Below are 16,555 nucleotides of genomic sequence, written 5' to 3'. Positions count from 1 at the left end.
TACGTCCTCTATGTATCTCTTTACCGCGTTCTAGCCGTCTTTGCGTTCGAGGCGTTTTCCTGATTATGTTGATCGGTGCGATGTCGCCAATCTGCTTTCTCAGAGCATCTCTTCTCGCGAGCTATCTGTGTCAACTAAAAAACGTCATCGCTTGGTTCTTCGCAGTATATGCGCTTGGGTTCGCTTACCTTGCCCATGCGGTATATGTATGTAGGTATTTCCGGGGGTGTCTGTGGCCCAACAGGAATTGAGTTAAGAAGTAATTCACTTCCCCGAAGTTTCTTTTGACCCATTTGCCTGTTGATGGAATGAGTTTCGCCGTCCATCTGCCATTCGGTTCAGTGTCCCATTGGCTTTGCCACCGGTTTGGCACCTCCGTTTCGCAATGCTAGTGATGGCATATTTCTTCTTGGAGTCCCACGCATCCATTTTTTATCAGGCCACGAAGTTGATGGGTATCTGCCCACTTATCACAAAGACTATAGCACCAGAGACAATGCGGTAGGCTGAGACAGCTCTGAGTGCAGCTGTTCATTCCACAGCTTCCAGTCTTGTGCGCTTGGCTTTGCAGTTTAGCGCACCTCCCCATACTTCGCTGCCGTACAGCAGAATTTTAATTTGGTTTGCTGGACTAACTCAGCTGTACACAGGTCACTTTTTAATGAGTTATTATGAAGATTTCTTGGTCACGCATAACATACAAATTTCGGAACTATTCCGTGAAATTCTGAAGAGCTCTTTCGAAATTTTTTCTTCCTTATCTAATCATAAGACTGTTTTTTGCCTTGTCGCTTTTTAATTTCTAACGAAATAGAACTCTAAAATATAATTTCTTGAGAAAGTTGTACAAAAATGCCTGTGATTTTGAAACTCGGAGCTCACAAAGTCTCTGCATATCTATTATCGAAGTCCTTTCCCTTTTTGTAATTTTCGTTTGCTGCATAATGTTTAAGCCACTACAGAGGAATACTCTTGTCTATGCGAGTGCATGGCACGAGTGAGCAATAAGCAGAGTATTCCCAGCTGCCTAAGGCCAGCCAAATGCTATGCGCCACAAAAACCAAGAGCACACAAAAATTTAGGTGAAACAACTATACAAAGATGCAGGAATGAGACTAAAAAGTGGAAATAGTGCGCAAAGGACAAACGGCCCAGGACCCAGTCAAATTCGTGTGCTTACGCTAAGCGCTTAGAATTTGTGTTGAGCACGTTTACGTCTTAGGTGAAGATTTAGTACAGCAGCTGAAGCTATCAACATAAATACAGGGCACGAGATGACTGGAAGTAGGGCCACAGAAGTAGGGAGCCAAAAGCTGTTCCAAATAATTTTGCTGTGTTTCATTTTGCGTTCTGCAATTTCACGCCAAAACGTTGTGTTCTAAAAATAACAGCTGCAGCAGCTGTTGTAGAAAAAAATAAATAAAAAATTACTAAAAGAAAATATTTTGTTGGCAGCAAGCAGTTGTATAAATATGTATACATTTTCTCAAACTCTCGCTGCAAGAAATAAAGTTATAAACAGTTGAGCAACAACAAGGAAAACCACAGCCAGCACAAGTGGCAGGACAATAGAGCGCAGGTGTTGCCAGTCGCAGCACTTCATAAAAGTAGCAATAAACCATGGCAAATGCAGAGATGTAGAGGCGATGAAGATGCGAAGAAAAATAAAGTAGCAATTCAAGAAAAGTAGAGTGTGGTAGTAAGCAATTTCACAGCAATAACAGGCAGCATACCAGAGGCAAGCATTTAGCCAACTCTCAGTCGACAGGTGTAGTGGAAGGAATGCACGGCATGATGTCAATTGCTTGCAACAAAACACTTTGCGACAGAAAGCATGCAACACAGAGAGACATGAAACAATTGCTTAGAATTTTATTTGCTTGTATGTTGCAATTTAAAAGCGAATTGGAAGTGAGGGAATAAAATTGTTTTACTCATTGATTTTGGTCAAAGTTCAACCAGTACGAAAATGATACGGTACATTTAAGCTATAAAAATTTAAGCTTCGCAAGTTTATAAGATGAGATAGATACTCTCCCATTTCGCGATTGCTTAAACATTCTTATCAGAAATTAGCAATTAAAAAAATTTTAAAATTTTCTAGTTAACGAGCCGAGGATTTGTAGTTTTGGAACCACTTACTTTAGGTATAAATTTAGCGATAGTACATAGAGTTCCACTAAAACTATCACTGTCTGTTAGCAATACCAGTATCGTTATGAGTACCACCATCAGTTTCAGTGTCAGTATCACAAAAAACCAAAAGAAAAAAAGTATAAGTAAGCCTTTCACTACCAGTAACATCACTAGTACTTTAGTTTTGTTTTTTGGCGGTGAGGTAGAGTAAAAAATTCCTTCGAGTCACACCATTACTATGGTAATAGTGATTCCACTAAGATTATGCCTCCTCTTCTCCTGTATTTTTTGCTCATCCCCGCTACTGCTTCCGCAATGCTTCGAGGTAGAGGTCCAAGACGGCGTCCTAAGAAGGATACTTACCTACACACCCTCAACAACATATGCTTAATGGTCTTCAGCACAGTTTCCAATTCACGCCTCTTGTTTCGAATGATATCCTCCACGAAATTTGCGACAGTATTCTATTTGTCTTCGCCTATCATCATTTCCTCGATTATTTATTCAGGAGTAAATACACCAATAGTTCGTTGCAGAGCTGTTCTCTCTGTGTTCCACCTCTCGCATTTGAAAAAGATGTGTTCCGGATCACGTACTCTGATAACAAAGACCTCTGCTTCTGATACTGTTCTGTATGAAGAAGCTACTCTGGGAGCGCAGGTGCTTTGCACAGATTCTTATATTTTTCGCCGGCATTTCACCCTTAGTGAATTTGTGCTCATTACGCGTCCGTATAGAAGAATCGAGTTCGTCGTGTCCATTAAAAGCTTTGCTTGCTCTGAGTTGGGTCTCCAAGGTTCGCCATGAGCTTATTTAACATGCCGCTTCCTTTGCCAATTCATGATTTTTGTCCACCCAGTCAGTTAGTCTTGAGTCTTTTATAACTATTTCTAATGGGATACGCCTGTTGGTTAAAAGGATTAACTCTGTTTTCTCTGTGGCTAATTTTAAGCCGTCGTCCTCTAGCCATGTCTGTACGGGTCATCACCTTATTTCACTTCCTATTGGCTTCGTCAGTATTTCGAGCGATTATTACAGCTGCTCTGTCGTCGTATCCAATTAGATGCACATTCTCAGGCATCTATAAATATGCGAAGGATTTCATTCTAACTTATATTACAAATCTTAGGTTCCAGTATTGTTCCTTTGGGCCCACCTGCGGTCATTTGTTTCGTCTTGCATCCTTCGCGAGTTTCGCATAAGAGATTATTTGGGATCTTGAGTTTTGTCTTTAAGGCTGCAATTACGCCGCCCCATCTGAAACTGTTGAAAGCATTTCTAATATGCAGTGTCGCTAGTAACATTAAACGTTTGGAGTATTTATTACCTGCGTGGGCCAAGCACTACCAATATTAATATCAGTATCAGTGTCAGTATCAGTATCAGTATCAGTATCAGTATCGGTATCAGTATCAGTATCAGTATCAGTATCAGTATCAGTATCAGTATCAGTATCAGTATCAGTATCAGTATCAGTATCAGTATCAGTATCAGTATCAGTATCAGTATCAGTATCAGTATCAGTATCAGTATCAGTATCAGTATCAGTATCAGTATCAGTATCAGTATCAGTATCAGTATCAGTATCAGTATCAGTATCAGTATCAGTATCAGTATCAGTATCAGTATCAGTATCAGTATCAGTATCAGTATCAGTATCAGTATCAGTATCAGTATCAGTATCAGTATCAGTATCAGTATCAGTATCAGTATCAGTATCAGTATCAGTATCAGTATCAGTATCAGTATCAGTATCAGTATCAGTATCAGTATCAGTATCAGTATCAGTATCAGTATCAGTATCAGTATCAGTATCAGTATCAGTATCAGTATCAGTATCAGTATCAGTATCAGTATCAGTATCAGTATCAGTATCAGTATCAGTATCAGTATCAGTATCAGTATCAGTATCAGTATCAGTATCAGTATCAGTATCAGTATCAGTATCAGTATCAGTATCAGTATCAGTATCAGTATCAGTATCAGTATCAGTATCAGTATCAGTATCAGTATCAGTATCAGTATCAGTATCAGTATCAGTATCAGTATCAGTATCAGTATCAGTATCAGTATCAGTATCAGTATCAGTATCAGTATCAGTATCAGTATCAGTATCAGTATCAGTATCAGTATCAGTATCAGTATCAGTATCAGTATCAGTATCAGTATCAGTATCAGTATCAGTATCAGTATCAGTATCAGTATCAGTATCAGTATCAGTATCAGTATCAGTATCAGTATCAGTATCAGTATCAGTATCAGTATCAGTATCAGTATCTTCCAGCCAAACTCTTATAACTCTAAAAAATTAAACTTTATTTAGCAACAAAGTTTTGTTATTAATTTTTAAACAGTCAACTCAGAGCTAACCTACTGGGTTAGTAACACTTACCAGCTACCCCGTTAATGAGGGTTCCTAAAACAATACCAATGCAACAATACCTAGTAAAAATAAAATCCAGCGAGAAACTAAAATCCCTGAATGAGTCAATTTTTTATTTTATTTTTGCTTTTGCACTTTCCATTGTCCCCATTTCAGTGTTTATTGCGCCACTGACTTTAACTGGCTCCTCTGCAACTTGGACGGCAGTTGTATAGCTAACCGTATTCCACCTCAGCCATTGCAATCACCGTTTTATGTGAATCGTTGTGCAACCCAACGCCATATTATGTTGACCTATTCCGCAGCGATTTGTGTCTGTTTTTCTAATGATGCCCGTTTTAGTGTAGTCTGCATGTGTGTCTGTGTATGTGTTAATGCAAGTCAACTGACCCATAGACCGTCCAAACATCCGACCGCCATTCATTCCATAGCTGGCTATGGCCGAGCTATCTTAAATATTTGATTAAATCCTAGGTAAGCATATAATAACAAAGCATTACAACAACAATGGCGGTAACTATCTGGCAACAATGGCGAGGAAAAATATATGGCAAAATAAAAATAAATACGAAATAGCCACTAGAAATAGTAGTGTAAGCTTGAAAAAGATAAAAATACAAATAAAATAAAACAAAAATGTGGTTGAGAGAATAAAATACAGACTAGAAGAGCTCATTGCTATGGCGCGCACAAAAGCCACAAGCAGAGCACCATTAGCAGGTGACTGGGGGGTGTGCGATGCGGGTGAAGGCAAACATACGTGTATATGTGTGTGTATGTGTAGCAGTAGAGGCAATAGCTGTGGCTGAGGTGATGGCCGCATTGATGTAGATCAAAATGTTGAATGGATAAACAGGCGTTTACCAACGACCCAAACAGCAGCAGCCGGCAGAAGCGATTCAAGTAGAAGTAGCATACTTATGGGATGAAAGTGTAGGTAATTGTATAGATTGGTTTACGAGCTGGCTTTTGTTACTTTCCGTATTAAGTAGTGTGTGTATTATGCGCTTTTGTGAGTGTATTAGATTGTGCACAGGGAAAAAATTTAAATAAAGAAGAATTAGGCAAATTTAAAGGTATGGCGCACAAATCATAATTTGATATGAAGAGGAAAAATATAGAAATTTGGGGTATTGGACATTTTTTTCCTACAGATTTTATAAGCTTTTGAAGCCATATACCACTTTAATGCTTTACTTTTGTGAATATGATGAGTTATTAAATTATTGAGTCTTTTTTTAGTTTTTTCGCACAATATTTTTCATTGTCCTCTATTCCTGTCTCAATATTTAATATGTAAAATAAATTTGGGCCCTTCTGCCTTCCCATGTTTTTACGTAAACAAAATATTTTACTTGACTGGACAAAACCAACTTGGGTGCATAACATCACGGAGGACTTGAAAAACTAAGCGTGAAAAACTGGAAATCCCTAGCTCTGGTTCGTGATGACTGGAGGAAGATGGCTGAGGCAGCTAAGGGCTACCCTGAGAGGTGACGCTAATAAATAATACTAATGATGATTCTGAGTTCTGGCTCTTGGTGATAATCTTTCATCCAGCTTCTTGGAAGTCCTGGACGTTTTTGCCACTGATGAGCCAGTTTCTCGGTGATTTATTTCCAACAGTGGGTTTTTATTTTTTAATAAAGTGATAATTTATTTTTTTTTTTCTACTTTCGCAACACTTTTAAGTGATTTTGAGATCTATTAATTTGCACGTTTCTGCCACATATTTTGTTAAAATGTTTAGAAATCATTTGAAAATTAATTTTTTTAAAGATAAAAAAAATTTTTTTTATTTTTTACATTGCAAAAAATAATGTTTTTCTGAACAATTTCGAACAAATATTATATATATAATTTTTCCCACAAAAATTTTTTTTAGTATTTTTTATCTACACCAAAGCTTGCACCTCTCTTTTCACTGACGGTTCCAAGATGGAATCGGGAGTCTGAGTCTGCCGAGTACTGCTAGTGTTTTTCAAGCAGAAGTCTTTGCGATCGAGGCATGCAAAATGCTTATGGAACACGGCAGCGAGGGAGCTATTAACATTTTCTCCGATAGTCAAGCCGCGATCAAGGCTCTGACGACGCCATGGTGTAGAACGAAATTAATAAACTCCTCAAGGAGAAGATCAAAACACTTGGGTATGCAGGTCACATTTCTCTGATCTGGATTTCAGGACATAGAAACATAGAGGGAAATAAAATTACTGATGAGCTTGTCAGGTAGGGGACTGAATTGGCCTTAGAGACCTCCTACCTGGTCATCGGCATCCCACTGACAGTTGTTAAAGGGAAACTGCACAAATTATTTCTCAGTAAAGCGCAGAAAAGATGGAGTTCTATTTCTTCATGTGCTATTTCGAAAATCCTTTGGCCCCAGTAAAATATACGAAGGACACAGAAAGTCCCCTCACCATTCAATTTCGTAGCTGTGTTTACCGGTCATTGGACGATTGGCACCCACGTGGAAAAGCTAGGGTTACCATTTAACTCACATTGCAGAAGCTGTGAGGACCTTTCAGAGAAGGAGACTGTTGAGCACTTTCTCTGTAAATGTCCGGGTTTGGCAGCTAGACGACTAAGGTCACTGGGTGCTCCTTTCTTCGACATCTTTGGGCAGTGCGTCAATGTAAATCTCATCAATCTTCTGCATTATATCAACAGCTTTGGCTACCTGTAGATATCTGCCTGTTGGAGGTCTCAAAATGGTATCAAAACGCCGCTTCAGTGCTACTTGAGGAGTGCCGGACTGATCCTTCAACCATTTCACCTACCTATATTTTACCACAAAAAATCAAAAAAATATAAATATGTTATATAGCCGCCGACAATGTCCAAAATGGTCGACACTTTTCAAAATACGTGGTTCACGTAACATGGAGGCGCTCTATGTATAGAAAGTTTTTAACCATTAAACGTCACCAAATTATCAGAAGCACGGTAATAATTAAAAAAACCAAACATTGTAAGGTGTTTCTATTTAATTGAACACTAACTGTATTTAAGTTGTTGTCAGGCATAAATTTACTTTTAGGCGGGCGACATATGCTCAAAAGCGCACCAGCTTTATAGCTCAGAACAACAAACAGGTGCGACTAGAATAATAACAAAAAATGTATTAAAAAGAGAAGGAGTCAACCTCAAATAAAAAATAAAATAAAGCAACAACAAAAACACAGATGCATGGGAGTAGGTCTACAGGGAAATTAGTACACCTGACATACTTGATTCCATTGATGAGACCACAAGTGCGCATGCGTGTGTATGTGTGTTTGAGTATATTTGTATAGGTGTGTAAATTTTCTTCAGATTCGTATGCGCTGCTAATATTTGTTTGCCACCAGAGTATTGCTGGTATTCGGTAAGCCTTACAAGAAACTTTGCTATATAGCGAGCAAATTTATCTTTCCTGTGAGGTAAAGAAATAATTAAAGGAACAAAAAGTGGCAATCGAAGTAGGAGTTTAAGGCACAAAAACATTTTTTCTGAGTTTCTTGATTTAATTTAAAGCTTTCAAGGGTATGCAGTTTTTTTTGACTCTTTGAAAAACAAAGCCAAGTTTCTCTTTTTGTTATCTATAATGGAATGCGATTAAAAATCTTTGTATTTATAAAGAAATTTTTTACCATGTAAATTAGATTTAATGATTGTAACATTTTTTGAAGTGACACTTAGGCGTCGATGGACGAGCTTGAATGGAGAGTAAAATTTCAAGGCCATGCAACGTTTTGGGCATTTTCGTTCCGCGAGAGAGAAAAAAGATGTAAAGACGTAGAAGAAACGGAGAGAGAGAGCTATACCTTAGACACACTTTAGGCTATTTTTCTTGAGTTTTTCCTTGTGGTTAATAATTTCTAGTGAGAAATAACACTGCCTACTTTTTGGCGCTTGTGTGTTGGTGCAAACTTGTAGGAAATATAATTTGGTGCCTACTTTTTGGCGTTATATTTCCTTGGTGGCTACTGTTTGGGCCCAATTTTTTTTGATTTTTTTTGGTGCCTAATTTTGGCGCTTATTTCTGTTTCCTGGCTTGTGTTTGTGCGTACTATAAAGTGCTATGCATTCCGGCGTCGGATTTATTGGTATTGCCTTGCGGTAATTTGTGCCGTTGCTGCGGTCCTGAAATCACTGCGTTTGTGCTGGTGATAAACGCTCGAAGTAGTGCGCTTTGTTGCCACGGTTTGTGTACAGCGTTTACTTACTTACACCCGTCGACCCTTCTCCGTTTTTTGTAAATTTTGTCTATTTGTATTCTCTGCAAATGTTGTGAATTTATTTAGATATATATTCTCTCTCCCTCTCTCTCTCTCATTCTCTCTCGGGTGTCTCCCTCTTTCTTTGTCTGCCTTGAAAGTTTCACTTCTGTTATGTATACTGCGCTACAAGCACTTTAATGTAATTATTGTATGATCGCTAACACTCGAATTCGAGTAAGCAAAGAAGAAGAATAATATATTTTACCGTTTACTTATTTGTGGGAGTAAGTCCCGGATTGCAAGTTCGTGATTTTTTGATTTAGTATTTGTTAGTTTGTCGGTTATTTAGACATTACCAAAATTTTTTAAGTATTTTTCAGTCCGTTTATTTTTGAATGCCTATTGAGATTCTGGTCCTACTTAAAAGCGTTTCCAAACAGTCATCTTAGGTCACGGTAGGCAAAAGCAAACTACCGAGTAAATTTCTGATAGCTTATTTATCTTTCTTAAAATTATGAGATTTGGAGGCGACAGAAAATGCTTTTATTCCTGTAACTTTCTAGAAAGTCTTAGGCATCTAGAGGTAGCGCTTTGTTGGCTCCATCGGACTCGATGGACGCACTGCAACTGCTAATGGGCACACTGCCAATCGACCTGGTGTTCTTTGCTTGGAAAAAGGCGACACCAAATATCTTTGTTTCCTGCGGAATCCTAACACGGACAATACTGCCGTACATTAGAAGGACCGGCACTCAAAAAAGGCCATAAATTTAGTTTGGAAAATTACTTTTATTCAATTCAAAGTGAAAATTGTGTGAAAATAATACAAAATTCAGAATCAGTTTACCTTTCCTCGATATGACCGCCTTTTCCTTGACTATGGCCTTGATACAATCCCGAAACGAATCGCAAGCTGGCTGAATGTAACTTGCAGGTATTTAGGCCCACTAGCGGACAATGGCTTTTTTCATCGCCTCGAGATTGGTTCGAAAATTGACCGCTTTCTGCTAAGCAAAGCAACTCCTTCGCTCTCTCAAGCCTGACTTGTTGCTGGTTTGTCGTGAGATCATGCGCCTTTTGGATCTTGTAAGGCTTGACTTTGAGATCATTTCTCAGTATGCAGCGGATGCTACGGTCAGATATTTTCAGTTCCTTCGCCATTCGATTGGCACTTCAACGGAGATTCCGCTCAAGTCGCTTCTTCACTTTTTGAATCATTTCACTCGACGTTGCAGTCTTTTGCTGACCATCTCCATGACGCTTCGCGATACTACCAGTATCAGTGTAACGAGTATTTGTGTGATAAACAAAAACTTTACTTACTTTAAGGAGCTCGAGCTCACGAACAATCGTTGGTTGTGATTTTCCATTGTCAAGTATAACGCAATAGGACTATTACGTTTGAAATCCTTTACTGATTTTCTTTTTTCGCGTTTACTCTCGCCAAAATGTTTCCGCGCGCATGTAAACAATACTCGGGACCGTCATTTAGCAAACTAACAGACAGCCCATATCCATGCATCAGTTGCGCGAGCGGTCAGTAGTTGGTTACTTTTCGAATGCCGGACCCTGTATATTCAACCCGATATTTCTATCTTTTTTTTTTCGTCCTTTTGCTGTACAGTACCGCAGAGCTCTGTCTGACAAGTAAATGCGCATTATTCTTCTCAAGTAAGTGAAGATCTCAAATCGCTCTAGCGCTTCTAAGATGATTCCGAGCAAATATGTATGGATGTGTGTATTCGCCTGGTGCAGTCTGTGATTTACGTCAATCACTTTTACCAGTTTGTCAATTGTCGAAGTTAAAGTGCAACTGTTGGCCTGTCAAACTGTGCGCACACCTCTCTCTCTTTCTCTCGCTCTCTCTCCCCACAGTCATCTGAGTACCAATTAAATATACACACGACGTGCGACACTTTGCATAAAATTGCTAACATTGGTGTTGTTGTTATCACACATACATACACACACACATAGTTACTTATCTTCTGTAGCCATTTCACGTCCAAATCGTCTGTTTCTCGCGACTTGCTTTAGCTGATTTAGACATTCCACAGAAAGCTTAATACCAAATACCATCTACTTGTTGTTATTGCAATTAAATTGTTGTACTCGCTGCATTTGCAATATTGCCGCCGCTGTCTGGTATTCGCTGACAACTTAATTTACTTGGCTGTCGCTGCTGGTACTGCTAAATAGCCAGTGCAAAAGCAACAACAACGTAAGCCTCCTTACTATGCGAGACTACAGTGAGCGCGAATGTGTCACCATCAGCGCGTTGACTAATGCAATTTAAATTAAAATCTATTTAATTTTAGCAAATTCGCTAAACTGAAACACAACGCTAGCAAGGCAAAGTAAGGCAAAGGAGGAGAAGAACAAGAAATAACTAGAAAGCACAAGTGGAAGAATGTCGGAGAATCCGTAAAGTCATTAAAATAGTACAGTTGCGCTTTCGGCTTAATTGAATCAGACAATGTCAGGCCAATGAGCAGCACTAACAACTACTTGGCGGCAAATAAAAATGTCAGAAAAATGTTTTGCAATTAGATTTTACGAATGTACCATTAAGATATTTACAACACACAAAATCGCAAATGATGATAGATAATTAAGTTTTATAAACAGCAGTGCACTGATTTAATGAGAAAAAAATTACAAATAAATTAGAAAAAATTTACAAAAAAATTTGAAAAAATTTACAAAAAAATTAGAAAAAATAACAAAAAAATTGGAAAAAATTTACAAAAAAAAAAATCCAAAAAAAAAAAATAAAAAAAAATTACAAAAAAATTACAAAAAAATAACAAAAAGATATTTTCCAAGATTTGCTGTGAGGACGATTGCTTTGTGGAATTCATAAGTGAACAAAAAATTGCTTGCACGTCAATTAGATTTCCACTACATTGCCACTTTTTGATATTTCGCGCAATATCTTTAGTTCTTTAAATTCTTTAACCCTTCGGCTATGGAATATGCATATGGATACACTAAACTTTGTGGACGTGGCCGTTTTGGGAACGTGGCCTAGCTCCTTTTCCAATTTGTAGTGTGCATTCTGGCGTTTTTCCACCAAATGAGGGGAGCTACAGTTTTAAGCCGAATCCGACCGGCACATGAAGTCTTATGAAGAGCTTTTCCAAAGCAGAAATACACTTAGAGATTTGCCGTTGCCAGCTAATGGGCGACGGCTAATTAAAAAAAAAAACTCATACCCACACTGAGTTTCAAACTCGGACCCAGCGAATGGTAGTCCCGCAGCAACTCAATAGGCTTCAGCGGCTTCCGGGAGGTTTCCACTTGATTATAGCAAAATTTTATGCGTTATAAAACTGCATACTGGAAATTATTGTAAAACTGTTACTAGAAAGTGCACCATTTTTATGGAAATTCGTTTAATAATTTTTTTTTTGCGTAAAATCGAAACTTGATTTAATATAATTTTCGTACAGGAATGAGTCATACTTTCATAAAAAAATCTTGAATTTAAATAAGAAACGAATAAAATGTAAAAACTTGTTAATAAATTCCAGCGCAGTATATTTTAATTTTTATCAATTTCTCACTACGCACTAAAAAATTACTATTTGTATTATTAGGTGCTCAACTAAATGCTCGCTTTTTTTTTTTTTGTTGATGAAAATACAACTTTATTCTGAAAAAATAGTTACAAGTGAATCATTGAAAGTATTGCCCATCGCTGGCTACTACTTTTTCCCATCTTTCTGGTAGATCTCGTATACCGTCGCAGTAAAACTGTTTATCTTTTGAGGCCATCCACGGATCAAGCCATTTTTTGATGTCTTCATATGAGTGGCACTGCTAGTCAGCTAGACCATGTGCCATCGATCGGAGCAGGTGATAATCGGATAGCGCACGGCGCAATATCTGGAAAATGTGGCGGGTGGAGTAGGATTTCTCATTTCAGTGCTTGCAGGTAGGTTTTAACGGGCTTGGCAACGAGAGGACGAGCGATATGATGCTGTAGAATCAGTTTTGCATGCCTCTCCGCGCTTCTCGCGCAGTGCTTCGCTCAATCGCATCATCCAGTGATGGCTTCGCTTAGTTTTAACAGTTCATAATAAATAACACCAACTTGGTCCCACCAAATAGATAACATAACCTTCGCAGCGTGAATATTCGGCCGAGGCGACGACGTAGAAGCATGAGCGGGCAGTCCACATTACTTCTTTTTCTTTGGATTGCTGTAATGAATCCATTTTTCGTCACCCGTCACGATGCGATGAAGAAAACCCCTCCTTTTTTGCCGCTGGAGCAGTTGTTCACAGGCGAAAGAACGACTTTCAACATCCCTTGGTTTTAACTCATAAGGAACCCAAGTCCCCTGTTTCTGAATGATTCCTAAAGCGTGCAATCGCTTGGAAATGGATTGGTGGGTAACTCCTAATACTGAAGCAAGCTCTTCTTGCATTTAACACGGATCCTCATTGAGCAATGCCTACAATTCAGCGTCTTCGAAGGTTTTTGGCCCTCCATCACGCGGACGGTCGTCAACATTAAAATCACTGTCTTTGAAGCGACGGAACCAATCTCGGCACGTTGTTTCACTTAAAGCAGCATCTCCATAAACTTTTTGCTGTTCTCGATGCATTTCAGCCTCCGTTTTTTTAGAATGAAAGAGGGAAATCAACACTTCCCGCAAATGACGATTATTCGGCACAAAATCAGACATATTCATAAAACCAAAAGTAGATGATACCAAAACAAAATCACTAATGTCTCGATGCAATTTGATTACCATATGTCTAAGCTTGGTTTATGACGTTTAGGTTATGTTGGAATCGACTAGCACACACCCCTGGCGGCATCTATTGAAAGACAGCAGGAACTTAGTTGCTTATATTTTTAAAGAATTATTACTTTTTAAAAAATTATTAAATTTATTTCGAGTTTCTTATGCTTTCTTATATCTTTTTTCTCTACTAAATCGGAACTTTTTTTAATTTTGCCAAAAGGAAAATGTTTATTTGAAATAACTAATCAATTTGGCAATATCTGTTCGGCCTATCGAAAAGTGCTATTTTCAGGCAACTTCAAATCTTTCATTTGCCATGGCTCGTATTAGGATTGACTAGTTGATAAAATATGCGTGACTAAGTTGAACCTTTTGCTTTCTTTTTTGCTTAAAACAGTGAATTGCAGATATCTCGAAAACTTGTCTATACATAAAATTAGCTAGATTTTTGGAAACAGCGAGCGATTGTGTGAAGGGAACGGATACCGGAATGTGGTGCGCATTTTTGGCTTAACCGGCGAAATCAATCATTTATGATGAAGCCAGTTAGCCTTGTTGAAGCTACATTTCGTCGCCGTTAAAGCTTTTTTGCGAGGTGTAGGCCGACACTAACGAAGTAGCCTGCAAAGTTTGGTTGACAGGACGCGCTGGTGTGAAGCACCCTAAGGCCGCCATTGCCTGAATGAAGTGATGTTCAACAATGAATAAATCCTTGCAAAAATCCTTGTTAAGCCAAAATTCGTGCAAATTATTGACAGAGCAGATTTGATAGCATTTTAATAAGTGACCAACTGATGGCTCACCCTCCATTTGCACTGGAAATAGTAGCAGATGATAAATGTATAATTGCTATTATTATTATTATTATTATTATTAATCAGACACACAACCATAAGTTATTTTACAGTGCTTGAGCTTAATTCTAAAATATTAAAAATAACATTAAAAATGCCTATAAATGTATAACAAAATCACCGAGATTAATAATAATATTTGTCCTCGGAAAATCTCCAGTAAATCCCCATTCAGTATGCCTTCGCAATCGTACACAAGACGTGAGCCGACTTTATTTCAGCTCAATTCCACATTTATCTGCGACTGCAAAGCTAAATTAGCGATAAAACATTTTTTAATCTACTACACGAAATTTGCTGTTTTGTGTTGTTAATTTTATTGTTGTTGCTCCTGAATTAGGCATTAGCCACTGGCCAATAACAAGTCGCCGTTGGTTTTGCTGTCACAGACGGGGCAATATTTGCACGCAAATTAAATGAGATTTCAGTTCAATTTTTCATGCTTCATGCGCCAGCTGCGTCTGTGCGCTTTCCGTTCGTAAGCTGTTTTTATATTTTTTCATTTTACTTGCATAAATCATATTCGAAGAAAATTCGTCCACAAAATATTGAAAATTTCAGAATTAAGAGATTGAGTGGAACAAATGTTTTGCCGAAACTGGGTGTGTGAGTTGGGCTGCTCCCCAATGAAATATAAGCTAACGAGCAGCAGAGAGACAGTGAAAATATTTAATATTTTATCACATTTTTATGCTGTTATTGTTGTTTTAGCGTAACATCAGCTTTTTATGCTCTAATGAAAGTGACATTAAATGGCAGGCGTAGCTTTTCACCTTCAAGCGTTTTGCTGCCAAGCGCCCACACACACACACAAGCTTATATCCCTCATCCCTGTATCCCTCATCGGGTATCCCGCTCGAGCAATCGTATTTCGTAAAGTTGTGGCAATGATTGTACCAATTCTTCCTGGCGCAGTGTCGTCAGCACCTGCGAACGCTATTGACGCTCACCCGTTGGTTTTCGTTTTTTTTATATTTTGCACTTTCCACAAGCTTCGCCTCTGCTCCATTAATATTTACCTTTCGTTTATTACTTTCATATTATTTTCAAACTTTGCGGGCTTCACTTGGAGATTTTTCTTGAATTTTTATAAGAAGTTGCTGCACTAAGTAAAAAGTTTGCTTCATGAGCGAAGCAACCAAGTGACAGTGGGTGAGCAGAAGTTGCTACTACACTTTTGCAAATCCCCGAAGATTTCAGTGCCCAGAGTTTGGCTGCCATTGATGCATACACACCCAAACACACACACACACAAACCCAAATGTAGTAGTGCGTGAATTTGCCATTTTGACAACTGTGGTGCTGCGTGCCCGTCGCAAAACTCTTTGCTCTGCGCCTGGAGTTGAAAGCTTGTGCTATGCATGCAGCTTCTCTATAAAGCAAGCAGTCACCAGCTGTCCGCTGCTCGTCTCTGGAGCGCTGTGTGTCATCTGTTTCAATAAATTTTACTCTTACTCTTCCCCCGCGTTCCGCGTGCGTTCGTTGATGGTGAGACTCTCACTGTGTCTTGCACTGGTTGGGTACGGTCTGCTGCTGCCTGCTGCTTGGCATACTTTTTAAGCCACCATTACAGTTGTAAGCTGCTGCTGTACGCCGTCACCAACTTCGCGCCGCATTTTTCGTTGCTCTTCTCGTGCACTCTTCTTCTATCGCTTTGCTCTATTTATGCGCGCACCTGCTATTTTCTTACTTTCCGCTATCTCTCGCTTTTGCTTTTGCTTTAGATATGTATTAAAGTACTGTTATGCCACTGTAAGTGTTCCAGCAAGTGCTCCCACTTGGTTTACTGGCAACCATTGGCGAAAATTAAATGGAAAAAGGATGCGAGTTCTGAGAGAAATTGCTGTAAAGCTGGTATAAACACCTGAAGTTATTATTTCATTGTCACCTGCTCGGGCAGTGATTGCATTCGTAGCAAATGCTTGGCGCATAAAGCAAACTAAATCAAGCTGCTTACACTTGTGTGTGTGTGTGTGTGTGGATGTGGTATGCAGCAGTGCGTCCTTGCTTGCTCATCCTCTTGCAGCACTTGCGCCGTTGGCTAAGTTAGCTTTTCTCACAAAACTTACCATACATACACCGACACACATACACAGGCAAGTATTTGCTATTCAACAAAGGTTTGCGCCTTAGTGTGGCGACTGGTTTTTAGGACTTCGTGCTGTGACTTAAAATATTATTTTCTATTTATTTAAACAGCTTAAGCTTTAGTATAAATTTATTG

This window comes from Anastrepha obliqua, chromosome 4 (assembly GCF_027943255.1).
Source record: "Anastrepha obliqua isolate idAnaObli1 chromosome 4, idAnaObli1_1.0, whole genome shotgun sequence".
In the NCBI taxonomy this organism is placed as follows: domain Eukaryota; kingdom Metazoa; phylum Arthropoda; class Insecta; order Diptera; family Tephritidae; genus Anastrepha; species Anastrepha obliqua.
Note: the sequence above shows the minus strand (reverse complement) of the source record.